We start from the raw sequence: 21,701 nt of genomic DNA on the forward strand, positions 1-21,701 counted from the left end.
CCCCGAGGCACCACACTAGTGAGAGGTTAAGTGTTGAAAGGTGTTATATTAGTAAGAAGCAGCAGCTATGTGTGGAGAGTGTTACATACTGTAGATGAGAGGTAATAATTACATAAAAAATTGTTACATTAGTAAAAAAACAATTTAAGTACTAAGAAGTGGTAGATTAAGTATTACAATACGATGCCCTAAAGCGCTTACGTTTTTACTGTACATAATGTATATATTTTGATTTGCTACTTGCTGTGTTTCTGCATTCTAGCCGTTTCCATGGCTTGTAAACATACAGAAAGAGAAGAGGCTATATACAGTATGTGAGCACTCCCATTAATCATATATTTTACCATTATCCATCTTCATTTAGGTGCTAAGGACACGGTTATATTAGATTCTGTATTTGACTGTTTTGCAGAATTATTATCCAAATTATTCTGGCTAAACGGCAAGGTCAAGTGTCATTCCCAGGCATATTGCTTGTTCACCTTTCACTTTGCTGCATTTAATTAGCAATCCTGTTAGGTTGGCCCATGACTCGCCCTCACCTCCGTGGTGCTTCGTCTGTGCCATTTAACCCAAACAGTCCTTCTCCTTCTGTATGCTTGCCAAAGCTAACCTTATATACTGTTCATAAATAGAGATACACAGCAAAGGACCGTTCCCTGCACACGCTGACCCGTGTATTTAACAGTCTATGGAAAGGTTTATTGTACAGTACTTACAACTATGGTTCCATTTAAACTTGTTTTCTAAACATATCATTGAGGGAGCGGAACCAGTATTCATAGGACTGTAGCCTGTCTAATATAGGACCTGTGACGTCGAGGCACCCCAGAGGAGGCATCTGTTTTGTGAGCTGTAACTATCGGGAGATGGTGGCCTGTACGTTAATATACTGTACCACGGTATATTGGTGGTCATTCCGAGTTGATCGCAGCCAGCAACTTTTTGCTGCTGCAATCACTAGTCCACGTAGGAGTGTATTTTAGCTTAGCAGGGCTGCGATCGCTTGTGCAGCCCTCTAAGCTAAAAAAAAATTTAAGCAGAACAAGACTAGCCCTGGACATACTTACCCTGTACGACGATCCCTGCGATGCTGGGGACGGCTTTGACGTCAGACATCCGCCCTCCGTTCTCCTGGACACGCCTGCGTTTTCTTCTCCACTCCCCGAAAACGGCTCCAAACGGTCTGGATCCGCCCAGGAACGCCTTCTTTCTGTCAATCTTCTTGCGGTCCTCTCTGCGATCGCTTTCTTCGTTGGACGCGACGTAACCCGGCGACCCCTGTCGCCGGGCAACGATGCGCGCGCACAGTGCGGCCATTGCGCATGCGCATTCCAGACCCGTTCGCACCGCAGCGACAAACCGCTGCGTGCGAACGGGTCGGAATAACCCCCATTGTCCTTCTGATTGGGTTTGTGTTGCACTAAAGAGTGAAAGTCTGACAACATGAACTTGTTCTTAGTTTATACTTTCCTACTCACCTGGATTGTTGTGGAGAGTTCTCCAGGACCTCTGGGAATGTAAGCCATGCACTTGGATGCCTACCGCTTCACCAATGGGCGGGATACGGGAACATGACATAAGTCACATTGGCCCTGATTCAGACCTGATCGCTGCTGTGCGTTTTCACACGGCGGGCGATTATCGAACTACTGCGCATGTGTAAGCACCGCAATGCGCATGCGCGACGGGCAGCAGCCACAGGATGGTTTCGAAAATTCCGATTGCACGGCTGTTTGCAAGATGATTGACAGGAAGGTCCTCTGTGGGTGGTAAGTGAACCTTTTCTGGGAGTGTCTGGAAAAACGCAGACGTTCCCAAACGTCTTCGGGGCGGATGTGTGACGTCGGCTCCGGACCCGATCAGCCTGTTTCTATCGCACTGGAGGAGTTAGTATTGCGCTGCGCACAGACTGCACATACTGCACAGAATGGGAGAAACATTAGATGGTGAGTGTGATGCGAACGGTTTTGCAGCTGTCCGCTGACTGAGGGGGATTTTCGCACAACGTATAACTGCAATCGCACACTTGCACGGGGAGAACTTTCACTCCCTCTGGGCGGCGTCTATCTGATCTCAGCACAGTGTAACTTGGAGCACAGCCACCAGGCCCGCTGCAATTGTCACTCAGACCTATAACTCTGGATCTCTTGAAAAGGAGGATCTAGAATGAAGGCAAGCGTACGATTCAGTCAGCTAGAAGAGATACAATGATGAATAATAGCAGGTAGATCTGGAAAGCTATAGATGGCCTATAAACTGTAGTTTGCTACTGTTGGTATATGCAAAGTGGGATCATTCGGTATTCTGCTTTTCCCGAGTTTCCGTGTCCGCTGTCTCCGCCAGCTTTCCGTCCCACCGAATGATTGTTCCCCCTTCTCTACTCCTCTAGTAAATAAAATCTGTTTTTAGCAACTATGGAGGATTTTTATAGCTATCTTGTTTAAATTGTCGTCTCTCAGTGGTAGTAAACAGCCTGGACTGGGTGAGATGGGTGTTTGGCAGATATCATACAGGCATCCACCCACATGCACACCCACTCGCACACATGTATTGATACAAAACATCTTGAAACTTCTTTCTAACAGTCTATCACTTTCCATCGCGGGGCCAAGAATCGAGTGAGAAATTATTCTTATCATTAAGTCGGTGTTTTGACAATGTTATAGTTTTAAAGGGGCATATATGCTAATGAGCACATGTAAAGCTTAATTGCATTTACAAAGCCTCATTTTTGTGCTGCCAGTCTGTTATATGGGAAGAACCTCCACTATATCTTTTTGTAATATTATTGATAAATGCAGCTACCTATTGTCGTCAGCAGCAGGGCAGGTGCAAGGGCGTGGCAGTCACAGTAGGGTGCAATGTGTTAACCTTTATCACACTGATAGGTCCGTTATCTCTCATCTTCTGGGGCAGATGTAGTAACCTGGAGAAGGCATAAGGAAGTGATAAAGCAGTGTTAAGTGCAAGGTGATAATGCACCAGCCAATCAGATCCTAACTGTTAATTTACATATTGGATCTGATTGGCCGGTGCCTTTATCACCTTGCACATATCACTGGTTTATCACTTCCTTATGCCTTCTCCAGGTTAATACATCTGCCCCACTGAGTGTCTGTTATGTACAATTTGTAGGCCCCCCCCCCCCCCCCTCCCCCTCCCGCAGAGGCTGCAGCACGGGAGAACCTTATGCGGACTCCCTGGCCATATGTCTTCTTCATAGGAAGGTTCATGTCCTCACAGAAGAGCAGGCCGGGAGCAAGGGTTCCGGTATGAATGGTTCGACCATGTTAAGGTCGACAGTGATTAGGTCGACCACTATTGGTAGACATTGACATGGTCAACATGGACACATAGTCGACACATGACAGGTTGACACATGAAAAGGTCGACATGGATTTTTGAACTCTTTTTGGTGTCATTTTTTCTGTAACATGACCAGGAACCCTAATTAGTGTACCGCGTCCACTTGCATGGCTTGCTTCGCTCGCCATGTTGCGGGCAAGGTGCCTCGCTCCGCAACCGTTACGCTCGGCACAGGTTACCGTTCCCAGTCGTAGTCCACGTGGATGGTAAAGTATGAAAAATTTAAAAATCTATTGTTGAAAAGGTCGACATGACTTTTTTTTGTGTCGACCTGTCACGTGTTGACCATTTTAATGTGTCGACCATGTCAATGTTGACCAATAGTGGTCGACCTAATGACTTTCAACCTTAAAATGGTCGACCATCCAAACAGATACCAGGAGCAAGACACTGGGTTCTAGTCTTTATTTCTCTATCGTCCTAAGTGGATGCTGGGGTTCCTGAAAGGACCATGGGGAATAGCGGCTCCGCAGGAGACAGGGCACAAAAGTAAAGCTTTTACAGGTCAGGTGGTGTGTACTGGCTCCTCCCCCTATGACCCTCCTCCAGACTCCAGTTAGATTTTTGTGCCCGGCCGAGAAGGGTGCAATTCTAGGTGGCTCTCATAAAGAGCTGCTTAGAGAGTTTAGCTTAGGTTTTTTATTTTACAGTGATTCCTGCTGGCAACAGGATCACTGCAACGAGGGACAGAGGGGAGAAGAAGTGAACTCACCTGCGTGCAGGATGGATTGGCTTCTTGGCTACTGGACATGAAGCTCCAGAGGGACGATCACAGGTACAGCCTGGATGGTCACCGGAGCCACGCCGCCGGCCCCCTCACAGATGCTGAAGCAAGAAAAGGTCCAGAATCGGCGGCTGAAGACTCCTGCAGTCTTCTTAAGGTAGCGCACAGCACTGCAGCTGTGCGCCATTTTCCTCTCAGCACACTTCACACGGCAGTCACTGAGGGTGCAGGGCGCTGGGGGGGGGGCGCCCTGGGAGGCAAATGAAAACCTTTAAAAAGGCTAAAAATACCTCACATATAGCCCCAGAGGCTATATGGAGATATTTACCCCTGCCTAAATGTACTAAATAGCGGGAGACGAGCCCGCCGGAAAAGGGGCGGGGCCTATCTCCTCAGCACACGGCGCCATTTTCTGTCACAGCTCCGCTGGTCAGGAAGGCTCCCAGGTCTCTCCCCTGCACTGCACTACAGAAACAGGGTATAACCGAGAGGGGGGGCAAAATAAATGGCTATATATATTAATATAAAAGCAGCTATAAGGGAGCACTTAATCATAAGGCTATCCCTGTCATATATAGCGCTTTTTGGTGTGTGCTGGCAGACTCTCCCTCTGTCTCCCCAAAGGGCTAGTGGGTCCTGTCTTCGTATAGAGCATTCCCTGTGTGTCTGCTGTGTGTCGGTACGTGTGTGTCGACATGTATGAGGACGTTATTGGTGTGGAGGCGGAGCAATTGCCAAATATGAGGATGTCACCTCCTAGGGGGTCGACACCAGAATGGATGCCTTATTTGTGGAATTACGGGATAGCGTCAACTCGCTTAAGCAGTCGTTTGCCGACATGAGGCGGCCGGACACTCAATTAGTGCCTGCCCAGGCGCCTCAAACACCGTCAGGGGCTGTAAAACGCCCCTTGCCTCAGTCGGTCGACACAGACCCAGACACAGGCACTGATTCCGGTGGTGAAGGTGACGAATCAACCGTATTTTCCAGTAGGGCCACACGTTATATGATTTTGGCAATAAAGGAGATGTTACATTTAGCTGATACTACAGGTACCACTAAACAGGGTATTATGTGGGGTGTGAAAAAACTACCAGTAGTTTTTACCGAATCAGAAGAATTAAATGACGTGTGTGATGAAGCGTGGGGTGCCCCGATAAAAAACTGCTAATTTCAAAGAAGTTATTGGCTTTATACCCTTTCCCGCCAGAGGTTAGGGAGCGCTGGGAAACACCTCCTAGGGTGGACAAAGCGCTAACACGCTTATCAAAACAAGTGGCGTTACCCTCTCCTGAGACGGCCGCACTTAAAGATCCATCAGATAGGAGGATGGAAAATATCCAAAAAGGTATATACACACATGCAGGTGTTATACTACGACCAACTATTGCGACTGCCTGGATGTGCAGTGCTGGGGTAGTTTGGTCAGAGTCCCTGATCGAAAATATTGATACCCTGGACAGGGACAATATTTTACTGTCGTTAGAACAAATAAAGGATGCATTTCTTTATATGCGTGATGCACAGAGAGATATCTGCACACTGGCATCACGGGTAAGTGCTATGTCCATTTCGGCCAGAAGAGCTTTATGGACACGACAGTGGACAGGCGATGCGTAGAGGAGTTATTTGGGGTCGGTCTATCGGATTTGGTGGCCACGGCTACGGCCGGGAAATCCACCTTTCTACCTCAAGTCACTCTCCAACAGAAAAAGGCACCGACCTTTCAACCGCAGCCCTTTCGTTCCTTTAAAAATAAGAGAGCAAAGGGCTATTCATATCTGCCACGAGGCAGAGGACGAGGGAAGAGACAGCAACAGGCAGCTCCTTCCCAGGAACAGAAGCCCTCCCCGGCTTCTACAAAAGCCTCAGCATGACGCTGGGGCTTCGCAAGCGGACTCGGGGGCGGTAGGCGGTCGTCTCAAGAATTACAGCGCGCAGTGGGCTCACTCGCAGGTAAATCCCTGGATCCTGCAGATAATATCTCAGGGGTACAGGTTGAAATTAGAGACAGAGCCACCTCGCCGTTTCCTGAAGTCTGCTTTACCAACGTCCCCCTCAGAAAGGGAGACGGTTTTGGAAGCCATTCACAAGCTGTATTCTCAGCAGGTGATAGTCAAGGTACCTCTTCTACAACAAGGGAAGGGGTATTATTCCACTCTTTTTTTGGGGTACCGAAGCCGGATGGCTCGGTAAGGCCTATTCTAAATCTGAAGTCCTTGAACCTGTACATAAAGAAGTTCAAGTTCAAGATGGAGTCACTCAGAGCAGTGATAGCGAACCTGGAAGAAGGGGACTTTATGGTATCCTTGGACATCAAGGATGCGTATCTCCACGTTCCAATTACCCCTCACACCAGGGGTACCTCAGGTTCGTTGTACAAAACTGTCACTATCAGTTTCAGACGCTGCCGTTTGGTTTGCCCACGGCACCTCGGGTCTTTACAAAGGTAATGGCCGAGATAATATTTCTTCTTCGAAGAAAAGGCGTATTAATTATCCCATACTTGGACGATCTCCTAATAAGGGCAAGGTCCAGAGAACAGCTAGAGATGGGTTTAGCACTATCTCAAGAGGTGCTAAAGCAGCACGGATGGATTCTGAATATTCCAAAATCCCAATTAATGCCGACAACTCGTCTGCTGTTCCTGGGGATGATTCTGGACACAGTTCAGAAAAAGGTTTTTCTTCCCGAAGAAAAAGCCAAGGAGTTATCTGACCTGGTCAGGAACCTCCTAAAACCAGGAAAGGTGTCTGTACATCAATGCACAAGAGTCCTGGGAAAAAATGGTAGCTTCTTACGAAGCAATCCCTTTCGGCAGATTCCATGCAAAGGGATCTGCTGGACAAATGGTCAGGGTCGCATCTTCAGATGCACCTGCGGATAACCCTGTCGCCGAGGACAAGGGTATCCCTTCTGTGGTGGTTGCAGGAGGCTCATCTATTGGAGGGCCGCAGATTCGGCATGCAGGATTGGATCCTGGTGACCACGGATGCCAGCCTGAGAGGCTGGGGAGCAGTCACACAGGGAAAAAATTTCCAGGGAGTGTGGTCGAGCCTGAAAAAGTCTCTTCACATAAGCATTCTGGAACTAAGAGCAATCTACAATGCTCTAAGCCAGGCGGAACCTCTGCTTCAAGGAAGACCGGTGTTGATCCAGTCGGACAACATCACGGCAGTCGCCCATGTAAACAGACAGGGCGGCACAAGAAGCAGGAGGGCAATGGCAGAAGCTGCCAGGATCCTTCGCTGGGCGGAGAATCACGTGATAGCACTGTCAGCAGTATTCATCCCGGGCGTGGACAACTGGGAAGCAGACTTCCTCAGCAGACACGACCTTCACCCGGGAGAGTGGGGACTTCATCCAGAAGTTTTCCACATGCTATTAAACCGTTGGGTAAAACCAATGGTGGACATGATGGCGTCTCGCCTCAACAAAACACTGGACAGGTATTGCGCCAGGTCAAGAGATCCGCAGGCAATTGCTGTGGACGCGCTGGTAACACCTTGGGTGTACCAGTCGGTATATGTGTTTCCTCCTCTGCCTCTCATACCAAAGGTATTGAGGATTATACGGCAAAGAGGAGTAAGACTAGTGGCTCCGGATTGGCCAAGAAGGACTTGGTACCCGGAACTTCAAGAGATGGTCACGGACGATCCGTGGCCTCTACTTCTGAGAAGGGACCTGCTTCAGCAGGGTCCTTGTCTTTTTCAAGACTTACCGCGGCTGCGTTTGACGGCATGGCGTTTGAATGCCAGATCCTAAAAGGAAAAGGCATTCCAGAAGAAGTCATTCCTACCTTGATAAAGGCAAGGTAGGAAGTCACCGCGAAGCATTATCGCCGTATTGGGCGAAAATATGTTGCGTGGTGCGAGCAGCAGAGTGCTCCGATGGAGGAATTTCAACTGGGTCGTTTTTCTACATTTCCTGCAATCAGGATTGTCTATGGGTCTCAAATTGGGATCTATTAAGGTTCAAATTTCGGCCCTATCAATATTCTTCCAAAAAGAATTGGCCTCGGTCCCTGAGGTCCAGATTTTTATCAAAGGAGTACTGCATATACAGCCTCCTGTGGTGCCTAAGGTGGCACCGTGGGATCTAAATGTAGTTTTAGATTTCCTCAAATCCAATTGGTTTGAACCACTAAAGAATGTGGATTTGAAATATCTCACATGGAAAGTGACTATGTTACTGGCCCTGGCTTCGGCCGGGAGAGTATCTGAACTGGCGGCTTTGTTTTATAAAAGCACTTATTTAATTTTCCATTCGACATAGGGCAGAGCTGCGGACGCGTCCGCATTTTCTCCCTAAGGTGGTATCAGCGTTTCACCTGAACCAGCCTATTGTAGTGCCTGCGGCTACAGACGACTTGAAGGACTCCAAGTTGTTGGACGTTGTCAGAGCCTTAAAAATATACATTTAAAGGACGGCTGGAGTCAGAAAATCTGACTCGCTGTTTATACTGTATGCACCCAACAAGTTGGGTGCACCTGCTTCTAAGCAGTCGATTGCTCGTTGGATTTGTAACAAAATTCAACTTGTACATTCTGTGGCAGGCCTGCCACAGCCTAAATCTGTTAAGGCCCATTCCGCAAGGAAGGTGGGCTCATCTTGGGCGGCTGCCCGAGGGGTCTCGGCATTACAACTCTGCCGAGCAGCTACGTGGTCAGGGGAGAACACGTTTGTAAATTTTTGCAAATTTGATACCCTGGCAAAGGAGGACCTGGAGTTCTCTCATTCGGTGCTGCAGAGTCATCCGCACTCTCCCGCCCGTTTGGGAGCTTTGGTATAATCCCCATGGTCCTTTCAGGAACCCCAGCATCCACTTAGGACGATAGAGAAAATAAGAATTTACTTACCGATAATTCTATTTCTCGGAGTCCGTAGTGGATGCTGGGCGCCCATCCCAAGTGCGGATTATCTGCAATACTTGTACATAGTTATTGTTAACTAATTCGGGTTATTGTTTAGGAAGCCATCTTTCAGAGGCTCCTCTGTTATCATACTGTTAACTGGGTTTAGATCACAAGTTGTACGGTGTGATTGGTGTGGCTGGTATGAGTCTTACCCGGGATTCAAAATCCTCCCTTATTGTGTACGCTCGTCCGGGCACAGTACCTAACTGGAGTCTGGAGGAGGGTCATAGGGGGAGGAGCCAGTACACACCACCTGACCTGTAAAAGCTTTACTTTTGTGCCCTGTCTCCTGCGGAGCCGCTATTCCCCATGGTCCTTTCAGGAACCCCAGCATCCACTACGGACTCCGAGAAATAGAATTATCGGTAAGTAAATTCTTATTTTTATTTCCCCGTCGCTCACTGGCCAGGGATACCGGGAGGGACCAATTACAGCTTTGGATCGGGCCAGCCATCCCTAGCAGAGTGCCGCCCCACCCACCGAGGATCAGGGCCAATTCTGGTAGATGGCCATTTAAACGAAGATTGTGGGAGGGTTGTTTTAGTACATTGCTAGTGGCAGTTCCCCTAATATACGTGGATTTGGCTAACCCGCAAGTTATGTAGGGGTTTAGAAACCACTGCACATTGCCAAATATCTCAGGCAGATTGGATTTGCCCCCTCCTAATTGCTGCATAAGAAACCGGGTGTCTTGGAAGGCAAAATTGCTGTCGCTGTGCATTGGTTTCCAAACTGCCAACGCAATCAATGTTTGATAGACATGTGTAGACCTTCATGTCTTCTGGTTGGCAGTAATGGGGTAAATCCTTTTGTTTTACAGATACTCTACAGAGGAGGAATACAACTGATGTCTATGGGTTAATTTATGAAACTGCTAAATCTCACAGCTTGTAAAATAACAAAACAGATGTAATCACAGCTTTATCTGGGCCATGTAATACATTATGCAAATACGTGTCATCAGCATACACCTCAAAAGGGTTTGAAGGGTGCTGCAGTTTGTGTAGATGGGCATAAAGTTATTATATATTTTGTTAAATGGGGGCCCCATAATTTGGCATTTTATAGGTGCAGCTAATAATTAGGGCATGTTGTAAAGAGGCATTGTAATATGTGCTGCAGGGTGTTGTTACTTAATTACTCCCCATAACGCTCCACTTCAGCTCAGCTATTCCGCTTGATGGGAAATGCCCACCCATCCTTATAATCCAACATATATAAAGCGTTTTCATTACTTTCAAATGTTTTGAAACTGGACCACTTTGCATGTTCTTTATTCAGCGTATAGTGCTCACTGGATAAACCTCCAGCGCTTCAAATAATGAAGACGTAATCCGTGTGGGGTAATAATGGGTTGGGTGGCTGTCTGACAGGGAAGCGTATGTTATTGACACATATCTGGGCGTTTAGTTTTTGACCTTATTGCGTGCCATGAAATTGCACACAAAAATTTGGCCACAAAAAAAAAACGCTCTTTACATCTCCACATACACGCAGCTGGCAGCCGAGCAATATTCCCGCGTCAGGAGTACATGAAGCTGAAATGTGAATACCCAATGATAACGAGAAGATGCCGCTTGACAGTGACAATGATAAATTATATTCACAATTATTTATACTCGAGAGAGAGAACGCCTTTACAGTGTTACTAATAAGGCAAAATATTATTTATTTATTAACCGTTTCTTATATATCGCAGCAAATTCCTTTGCGCTTTACAACTGGACACAATGATCAGACAAAACTGGTTAATAACCAACAGTCATAGAGGTCATTAGAGGTAGGAAGGCCCTGCTCGCAAATATGGGCTATGCAATAAAATGTAGTGAAATACAGAACCATCCCACATTACGTCACTCATTTGGTGTTTTAGGTGCCCCCTAGCTGTTGGCACTTCAGGAATAACCATGTTTGCCTACTGGCAGCGCCCGCTCCTGGCTGTATAAGTCATGGATTGAGGCGTGCAGTTACTCCTCTATATTCCCTTTATATGTTATCCGTTCAGCACCCTCAGGACCCGGGACAGCTCCTCTGCAGAATCCCTGCTCAGATACTGTACAATGGGGCCTGGAAAAGCTGCTAACACAACACTGCATTATTTTCCACCAGGTTCAGACCGTGCAATAGGTCAGGTCCCCTAAGATTAGAAGCACACACAGTGACTAATGATGTCTCTCTGGATAGATTCGCCTTTGGGTACCATAGACTCCCTGGGGTAAATTTACTAAGATTCGTATTTTCCCGTTTCAGGTCAAAGTTCAATCACGAATGACATCGAAAGTGTAAAACTGCAACTTTTTGAATTTGTTACGATGGATTTACTAAGCTGTCGTATTCGGGTTTTTCTTTTGTTCCGATGTCGATGTCATTCGTGTTTTTATTTTTATTTTTACGGCAGTGATTAGCAAAACACTGCCGACTTTTTTACAATGAATCTCGGCCGGATCTGTGTGATCCGTGCTGGGGTTCATTTTTTTTTTAAATTAAACACTGTAAAATCCCCCCAAAAAATTGCGTGGGGTCCCCCCTCCTAAGCATAACCAGCCTCGGGCTCTTTGAGCCGATCCTGGTTGCAGAAATATGGGGGAAAAAATGACAGGGGTTCCCCCATATTTAAGCAACCAGCATCGGGCTCTGCGCCTGGTCCTGGTTCCAAAAATACGGGGGACAAAAAGAGTAGGGGTCCCCCGTATTTTTAAAACCAGCACCGGGCTCCACTAGCTGGACAGATAATGCCACAGCCGGGGGTCACTTTTATATAGTGCCCTGCGGCCGTGGCATCAAATATCCAACTAGTCACCCCTGGCCGGGGTACCCTGGGGGAGTGGGGACCCCTTCAATCAAGGGGTCCCCCCCCCCCAGCCACCCAAGGGCCAGGGGTGAAGCCCGAGGCTGTCCCCCCCCATCCAATGGGCTGCGGATGGGGAGGCTGATAGCCTTTTGTGATAATGAAAAGATATTGTTTTTAGTAGCAGTACTACAAGGCCCAGCAAGCCTCCCCCGCATGCTGGTACTTGGAGAACCACAAGTACCAGCATGCGATGGAAAAACGGGCCCGCTGGTACCTGTAGTACTACTACTAAAAAAATACCCAAAAAAAGACAAGACACACACACCGTGAAAGTAAAGATTTATTACATACATGCACACAAACATGCCCGAATGCCAGAAACCCACTCTGACTGATGTCTAAGTGGGTTTCTTCAGCCAATCAGGGGTTGCCACGTTGTAGCACTCTCCTGATCGGCTGTGTGCTCCTGTACTGAGTGACAGGCGGCACACGGCAGTGTTACAATGTAGCGCCTATGCGCTCCATTGTAACCAATGGTGGGAACTTTCTGCTCAGCGGTGACGTCACTTTAGGTCAACCGCAGGGCAGAAAGTTCCCACCATTGGTTACAATGGAGCGCATAGGCGCTACATTGTAACACTGCCGTGTGCTGCCTGTCATACAGTACAGGAGCACACAGCCGATCAGGAGAGTGCTACAACGTGGCGCTCCATGATTGGCTGAAGAAACCCACTTAGACATCAGTCAGAGTGGGTTTCTGGCATTCGGGGAAAGGAGTCCCATGTGAAAACATGGGGCCCCTTTCAGTTCGTGGCTCGGCTTTCCGTTTTCTTATTTTATGCAAGTACGTGGATTACAAATGGATGCCCCGAGGACCCTGGGACCCGCGATCTGGTGAGTAGAATTTATTCAACAGGTACCCCTTGGATTCTACTGGAGAAGAGGACCGACCTGCGTGTGAACATAAGGTAAGTATGTATGTATGTTTGTGTGCATGTATGTAATAAATCTTTACTTTCACGGTGTGTGTGTCTTGTCTTTTTTTGGGTATTTTTTTAGTAGTAGTACTACAGGTACCAGCGGGCCCGTTTTTCCATCGCATGCTGGTACTTGTGGTTCTCCAAGTACCAGCATGCGGGGGAGGCTTGCTGGGCCTTGTAGTACTGCTACTAAAAACAATATCTTTTCATTATCACAAAAGGCTATCAGCCTCCCCATCCGCAGCCCATTGGATGGGGGGGGACAGCCTCGGGCTTCACCCCTGGCCCTTGGGTGGCTGGGGGGGGGGACCCCTTGATTGAAGGAGTCCCCACTCCCCCAGGGTACCCCGGCCAGGGGTGACTAGTTGGATTTTTGATGCCACGGCCGCAGGGCACTATATCAAAGTGACCCCCGGCTGTGGCATTATCTGTCCAGCTAGTGGAGCCCGGTGCTGGTTTTAAAAATACGGGGGACCCCTACTCTTTTTGTCCCCCGTATTTTTGGAACCAGGACCAGGCGCAGAGCCCGATGCTGGTTGCTTAAATATGGGGGAACCCCTGTCAATTTTTTCCCCATATTTCTGCAACCAGGATTGGCTCAAAGAGCCCGAGGCTGGTTATGCTTAGGAGGGGGGACCCCACGCAATTTTTTTAAATAAAATAACAACTTTCCCACCCCTTCCCACTGATATACATGCACGGATCTCATGGATCCCTTCATGCCTATCCAATCATGGAAAAAAAAAGCAGGTCTGTTTTTTTTTAGCACTTTTTTACGAGTTGTAATTTTTCACGGCAGTGTTTGTTTTTTTTTTGCTTTGCACTTCTTAGTAAATGACCGAGATTCATACTTAAACAGCCGCGTTTTGACCGATGGTGTATTCATTCGTAATTTTTTTCTTGGACTTGCAAAAAATTACGAATGCCCTCATCACTGCCGTGATTATTGCTTAGTAAATTACCGAGATGACACTTTGATGAAAAAACGGCATCTCGGTCAAAATCGGGAGCTTAGTAAATTTACCCCCCTATCTCTAAATTGCATCTCTCAATGTTTAGCTGTGACAGAGAGAGATTTCTTCACATTCCTCTCCTATCAGATCGGTGTGCTGTCTCGATAACACTGTGTGGCTTGCAGTCTCTCAGGACCTGAGACCTACCTGTGACTCCATCTCCCAGGGTCATGCATTATTTATCTGCCTGGTCCTGCTACACGGTTTCATGTCTCTAGAGCGGCCAGCGCTGCTACGTCGTGCCAGTTGTTTAAGGGTGTGGAGATGTAATATTCTGACATCTTCTCTTAGACTTAATGCGAATGGTGGGGAGTGATCCTCAGAGAGAGGGGGGGATGGGGGTGGGGGATTAGGTGTGAAAGATTCTGCCGAATAAACAAAGCATGTTTTATTGCAGATACCTATGTATTTATGGTACAGTATAATGTGCCTGTGCTGTACAAGCCATTAATACAGAAATACACACACACACACACACACACACACACACACACACACACACACACACACACACACACACACACACACACACACACACACACACACACACACACACACACACACACACACACACACACACACACACACACACCTGTGATAGTATGACATAATCCACTCAGAGAAAAATACATTTAAATTGATGCATAGACAGCTGCCCTCCTGGTGATAGAGGTTGCTAGGGTCTTAATTTGTCAGTAGTTGTCACTCGGGGGTCACCCACATCCCCCCACCCATTTCTGGCTATCTTCTGTGTGTCAGGAATATCCACTGATGTCTCTCCCTAGAGCTAGTGATGTCATCGGCAGCCAATCCGATTGCTTGCGGGCAGCGCAAGCTACAGACTCAAAGAGGAGAAACGAGCTTCCTAGTTCCCATTAACCTCTTCACCACTGCAGGGAATCCACTCACGTTTTCACCTCAGCAGCCCGTTCCCGCCGTTAATTATCCCACTTTTGTTTTCTGTGCATCATGGCTGTCTTGCATGGCTGAAGAGACATTAATTCAGATAATGCAGACCTAATCTCTGGAAGATTCCTCATGTTGCCCCATTGCAGCTGTAAAAAGCAGCAGAGCGTTGCTTTAAAAAAATCTGTTTCCTGCCAGAGAAAGGCACAGGGGAGACTAGATGGAACTAGAGCATCTCTGTATTCCTGCAGTTCCCTCCTCAGCACACATTGCATATATCAATTAAGTGCATCTTTGCTATGCAGATTAGCATATGTGCGTTAGTATTAACAGTACAGGCTGGTGAATACGCCTGTGCCCTTCTGCCAGGCTGTGTTTGGCACACCGGTGACCTATTGGCTAAAGGTAGCTGTGGAGTGCAGGTCAGACTAAGGTGTAGACTCTAGTGACCCTGCACTGCATGCAGAGCAGGGGCAGAGAACAAGGCTCTGCAACCCTCTTCCAGGAATATCCATATGTTTATTGCTGGGCAGGATCTGCAGCAACTCAGTTATTTTTAGCCAGACCCAGTGTCGACGCTGCACCCTAGTGCCCAGGGCCTTTGCAGCAGTAGAAATTGCTTGGTGGTCATCATAAATACACAGCTAGGATTGGTCATAGTGGAGACAGCTCCATTACAGTTATACTGCAGGTTAGTAATGGAAAGAAACAGACTTGGGTGTGAGTACGTCAGTAAATAAATGTCTTGTACTTCGTATGGTGCCCTCTGTTGGTTTTACCTTGGCACATACAACAGCGTTAGGAGATGTAGGGAGTTAGGAATACTTCTGGCTCCTGCATCTGGGTCATTTGGGTTTAGCCTTTGAACATAATGGGCAGCTGAACGTGAGGAGGGGGTGATATACAATCCGTAAGCATTCAGTGGGGTAAATTTACTAAGATGGGAGTTCTATTTAAGATGGGATGTTGCCCATAACAACCAATCAGATTCAACTTCTCATTTATCTAGCACCTTCTAGGAGATAATACCTGGAATCAGATTGGTTGCTATGGGCAACATCCCATCTTAAATAGAACTCCCACCTTAGTAAATTTACCTCAGTGAGTGTATACATTCTGACATCTTGTGTATTGTGTGTAGCCTTCATCTATGTCAGCAGAATTACAGTCTAAGGGGGGTAATTCAGACCCGATCGCTAGGCAGCGTTTTTTGCAGCCCTGCGATCAGATAGTCGCCGCCTACAGGGGGAGTGTATTTTACCTGTGCAGGTGTGCGAACGCATGTGTAGCAGAGCTGCACAAACTGATTTTGTGCAGTCTCTGCACAACCCAGGACTTACTCAGTCGCTGCGATCACATCAGGCTGATTGGGGCCGGAGCTGACGTCAGACACCTTCCCTTCAAACACTTGGTCCCGCCTACATTTTCCCGGACACTCCCTGAAAACGGTCAGTTGACACCCACAAATGCCCTCTTCCAGTCAATCTCCTTGCGAACGCCCGTGCAAATGGATCCTTCGCACAATCCCGCCGCTGACGGTGATCCCCGTTGCTGCAGTCCGTCGTGCCTGCGCATTGCTGTTTATACGCAGTTCAGATTTGATCGCACGCTGTGCAAAAACGCACAGCAGTGATCAGGTCTGAATTACCCCCTAAATTTGGATCTTTTAGGTCCAGATGCTCTTAATTTCTCATATTGAAATAAATGCTTTAAGGTCTAACAGTAACAGGTTATTCTGTAAGGTAAATGATCTTCCCCTAACACCTAAGACGAGTATAACGCCTCCAGCAGCTGATTATGGTATCATTAAAAACTTAGGTAAGGAGGAAGCAAATGAAATATATGCTGTGGGATGCAATGGAGGCCGATATCTCCCCAGGGTTGTGGGATGCCGGCCTATAGAGGTTTTTTAAAGGGGCAATCACTTACAAAGCATGGTTTTGCCTCGTTAGTGTTTGCCCCTTTACAAAAAGGTCAGAGATCGTCCGGCAACCCGCAGGCTCTGGCAATCTCAGGCTCCATTATGGGCGGGATCGCCCATAAAGTGCCATTCTATAGCTATTAGTTAGGCTTCTCTGTAACACAAGGTCAAAAAGGTCAGTTATGTTGGCAGTCATTACAAGTCTGCTTTAGTCGTCATTATAGCAACAAAAACAAAATGGCTGCATTTTGGCGATTGTAGTACAAAAGCTTGCTACCTGTACACACTTAACAGACAAAGTGGCCGACCGAGGGGCCGATTAGGTAACATATACACATTTGCTAATCGGCCACTCGATATGTCGGGCCTGACATCACAACTGGGTTGGCAATTAAATTTGTTCGCCCAGTTGTGATTTCAGGGTCTACAGTCCCAGCATGTGTGGGACGCCGGTGGGTCGCCCGTACACACATGCATAAGCACCAGTATATCTTTCAGATATGTTATCAGCTGTCCTGCAGGGCCGGCCTGATACAGTATGTCGACGGACGACGTCATTAACGGACATACTGGGTGTACACACCTGGTGATCCTCTGCAGTTATATCGTATTGCTCAAACAAACAATGCATCGTTCAAGAGTGTACCCTGCATTCGCTAACACAGCTTGTCCAGCCTCACCCACAGGAACCAGCATCTTTTTGCTAAGCTTCACCCTGGCATTAAGTCTGTGCTGTACTTTGCCTGAGACTAAGGGTTCCCTGCTTCCTTATAGAAAGCTGTTCAGCCCGGGTGCTCTGTTTGTCTTGACTGACTACAGTTGCGCACTACAGCCTGTCAGTGAGAGCTGAATCTCCTCCAAATGCATTTGGAAGATTCCTCCGCTTTGAATTAATCATTCCCCCCCCCCCCCCCCTCCCCCATCCTGCCACCCTCTTCCACACCGCCACCTGTATGCAAGGCACTGGACTGCATTGTGCGGTCCTGCTCAAGGGGGAGCACCGATCTGCCGCCTCTGAGTGGTATGCATTCCTGCAGATAGGAGATGGGTGCTGCTGTTAAGCAGGGACCAATCAGCCATCTGGCAGCTCTCAATGCGGAGCCGGAGCGGTGACGGTGGTCCATTTATCCCAAATGTCCCCTATTAGCAGTTTTGCATCTGGTACTCAAGATTTCCAAGGAATTCTGGGGTAGCAAAGCACGCTGAGCTGATATCACTCCCTTTTCAGCACCAGGGGGAGAAGGGAGATTGAGTCACTTCTGCACAATCCGCACTGCCATTAATTAAACCACACACATGCAGTAGAACCGATTACTCAATGTGTTCTGTAATGCCAGTCTGCTACTTAAAGTATCCGTTCTGTGTAGAGTTTGTTGGATAATGTAATGCTGCATGAAAGACATTAGGTAAGGTGACTCATTTAGACTTCGTTGTCTCTTAAGACCCTTAGTAATTATCAAAGCTGAGAGCATCAGGGGATAGTGTCTAGGCTTATTCATATATATATGGGGAGTCATTCCGAGTTGATCGCTCGCTAGCTATTTTTTGCAGCGCTGCGATCAGATAGTCGCCGCCTATGTGGGAGTGTATTTTCTCTTTGCAAGTGTGCGACCGCTTGTGCAGCCGAGCGGTACAAAAAAGTTGTGTGCAGTTTCTGAGTAGCTCTGGACTTACTCAGCCGCTGCGATCACTTCAGCCTATCCAGTCCCGGAAGTTACGTCAGGCACCCGCCTTGCAAACGCTTGGACTCGCCTGCGTTTTTCCAACCCCTCCCTGAAAACGGTCAGTTGACACCCATAAACGCCCTCTTCCTGTGATCGGCTGTGCGAATGGATTCTTGTTAAATCCATCGCCCAGCACCAATCCGCTTTGTACCCGTACGACGCACCTGCGCATTGCGGTGCATACGCATGCGCAGTTTTGCAGAGTTTTGACCTGGTCGCAGCGCTGCAAAAAATAGCTAGCGTGCGATCAGGTCGGAATGACCCTCTTGGTTATTTACCTATCACAACATGATTGCTTTGCTCACAACAGGCCTGATGCAATGGTGCACGTGATGTCTGCAGAGATGAGCGATTACTTTCTACTGCGCGGCGCAAAAAGTCTAGGCAATGGGCAAATTAGCAAGTGGTTGGCGTATGCATTTGTGTATGGCATTGCTATGACTTGAGCCGATGCCTGGGCGTTTCAGGGTGGAGACTGGGAGACGACCTAAAGTGATCGTGAAAAGGGGATGTGTCGCGGGCATGCATTTGCGTTCTTTCTCGCAGCCCCAGTGGCCATATTGGAAGGAAGTTATACAAGGGAGGCTGTGTGCCAGGCAGGGGCTGCTGGAGGATTCCGTGTTGGGATGATGGTGGAGTGATCGGAGCCACCAGCACGTTTGAGCAAGTGGGCGTCTCGGGGCTGGCCAGTCCATACACAAGAGCAACACTTCAGCTGACGTTTGCATATTTTTGCTGAGAAATTGTAGCCACGCATGGACTGCGTGCAGCCTCAGATCTACATGAACATCGGTCATGTGATAAACCCTCGGGTTACTTACAGTAGGATGGCCGGGAAATTCATGCTGCTGAAACCAGTAAAGCTGCGTCCGACATGCCACCAATCACGCAGCGTAATTTAGAGCACTGCAAGTGACATCCAAAAACATAAGAAATGTGCATAAACATCAGGCTTAACATCAAGGTTAGTTTTTTTTTTTTTTTCCCGTTTTTTTTGCAACTGCGCATGTGCAAAAATTCCAGAAAACCCTATGGAGCATGCATTCCCCTGACCATCGCAGTTGCCTATGGAGTCGCTTGTATTATAGCTTGTGGCAGATAACCATGGCATTCCTGGGTGCGTTATGGCAGCATCATGGGTGCGTCCGTGAACAGAACCAAATGATGGTTCCCAGACTCAGAGGCCTTATTTGGTATGGGATCACTGAGCAGTACGAACTGTGCCTTGTAGCAAATGTTGCTGGCAGGCCGATGGTAGACTGTGCAGAGCTGCCATCACAGTTGCACTGTCCACGGTCACAAAAACTGGGCGTCTCAGGGTTTCTACTCTCTGTCGCACGCTGTCTCGCACCTGACGTACTGATGGCGGACGCTATATCAAATGCAGCTGCATCCAGGCTCTTAGGGGTCTATTTACTAGGCCTTGAATGGGGATAAAGTGGACGGAGATACATGACCAGCCAATCAGCTCCTAACTGCCATGTTACAGGCTGGGTTTAAAAATGACAGTTAGGAGCTGATTGGCTGGTCCTTTATCTCCTTCCAAGACTTACTAAATAGACCCCTAAGGGCGGCATGTACTAACCTCCGCCGCAGCGTTAAGTTACGTTTTCTCCGCGATCTCGTCTAACCGCTCCGCTGGCCGCCGCTTCCCCTTAGCTCCCCCATGTGCTTTCTCTCTCCTCTCCCTCCCCATCACCGCAGCGGCCATTGAAGTTCTCATCGCTGCGCCCCCCCCCCGGCCGTTAGCGCATGCGCACACCTCACTGGTTTTCCGGGCATGCGCACACAGGCTTGTTGGACCTGTTGAGATGTGCGCATGCGCCAACGGCCTGGGGGAGCGCAGCAATATGAGAACTTCAGTGGCCGCTATGGTGATGGGGAGGGAGAGGGGAGAGAAAGCACATGGGGGAGCTAAGGGGAAGCGGCGGCCAGTGGAGCGGTTAGATGAGATCGCGGAGAAAATGTAACTTAACGCTGCGGCGGAGGTTAGTACATCCCGCCCTAAGTCACTGATGCCTGTATAAGGTAAAGACTAACATCCACGGGCGGCTTCAGAGGAGGGGCTGCAGCTCAGTTCAAAATTCAAATAGGGGAGCCGCACCAACTGCCAGTGAGTCCGTTTGAAATGGCAGTTGGTGCGGTTCCCCTATATGATTTTTGAACTGAGCTGCAGCCCCACCTCCGGAGCCGCCACTGCTAAAACAATGTGTATTGTCACTGAATCGCTGTGTATATCTGTACTGGCAATAAGTGTTTATATGATTCCTCACACCTACAAAACGTGCACGTGCCTTCTTTGTTCCCCACTTCAGTATTTATTTATTTATTACTTTATCTTAAATATGCTTTATATAAACCTTTTCATTGTATTTAATGTTTAATCAGTTATTTATATAGAGCACATACTGTATATCACACAAGGCTATTACAGAGAACATTTCAGTCATATACTGTATATCAGTCCCTGTCCCAGTGGAGCTTACACTCTATATTCCCTACCACATGTACCGTACACACACATTACAGAGAGTGTATCAGTCATATCAGCCCCTGCCCCAGTGGAGTTTACATGGGGGGTTATTGGGGGTTATTCAGAGATGAACACAGATGGCTGCACACGTAGCCGGATCTGCGCTCCTCTCTGCACATGCTGGGGGCCAGCCAGCACAGGGGAAGGCCGCCCAGCATGTGTGAGGCTGCCTCCTGAGGCGTTCGCACTTTTGTCCCGCTACACCCCCCCAACACCACGTTGCGGCCCCAAAAACGCCCACCACTGTCAATCACACTGCGGTCGCATATATCGGGGATGCGACCGCAATGTGCAGGTCCGCACACTGGCAAACTGTGCTGTGTGCCCCAACAGCGGCTGGCTCTGAATGACTTCTTATATTCCCTACCACACGGACACACATATATAGGGGTATATTCAATAAGAGTCGGATCCATTCCGACATGCATTTGTCGAAGTGAATCCGACAACCCCTATTCAGTAAAGTGTCCAAATCCGACTGTCGGATTTGACCGGTGTCTGTTCGGCTGTCAGCAGCTCTCCGTGTGTGAGAACACAGGGAGCTGCTGGAGCCGCACATCACGGTAGTGTAGCCCAGTGCCGCACTGCAGGGAGAGAGGTGCTTGGCCGGGGGATGGCCGTCATAAGGTACCTGCCAGCCCCGCTCCTCGTAGCCCGCCGCACCGCTCCTCGTAGCCCGCTGCACAGCTCCCCCATCTTCTCACCTCAATCCGACTTTTTTTAAAGTCTGATTGAGAATGTCGGAAATGGGGCTAAATCCGACTTTAAAAAAGTCCAATTGAGGTGAAGGAGACGGGGGAGTGGTGCGGTGGGCTACTATGACA

General features: G+C 48.2%; 1 protein-coding gene across 3 annotated transcripts in view; it reads left to right on the forward strand.

The window, feature by feature from the left end:
- IGSF9B (immunoglobulin superfamily member 9B) overlaps nucleotides 1-21,701 on the forward strand; it is a 158,536-nt gene that overhangs the window by 24,207 nt on the left and 112,628 nt on the right. The window lies entirely within an intron of this gene.

This window comes from Pseudophryne corroboree, chromosome 10, assembly GCF_028390025.1.
Source record: "Pseudophryne corroboree isolate aPseCor3 chromosome 10, aPseCor3.hap2, whole genome shotgun sequence".
NCBI lineage: Eukaryota > Metazoa > Chordata > Amphibia > Anura > Myobatrachidae > Pseudophryne > Pseudophryne corroboree.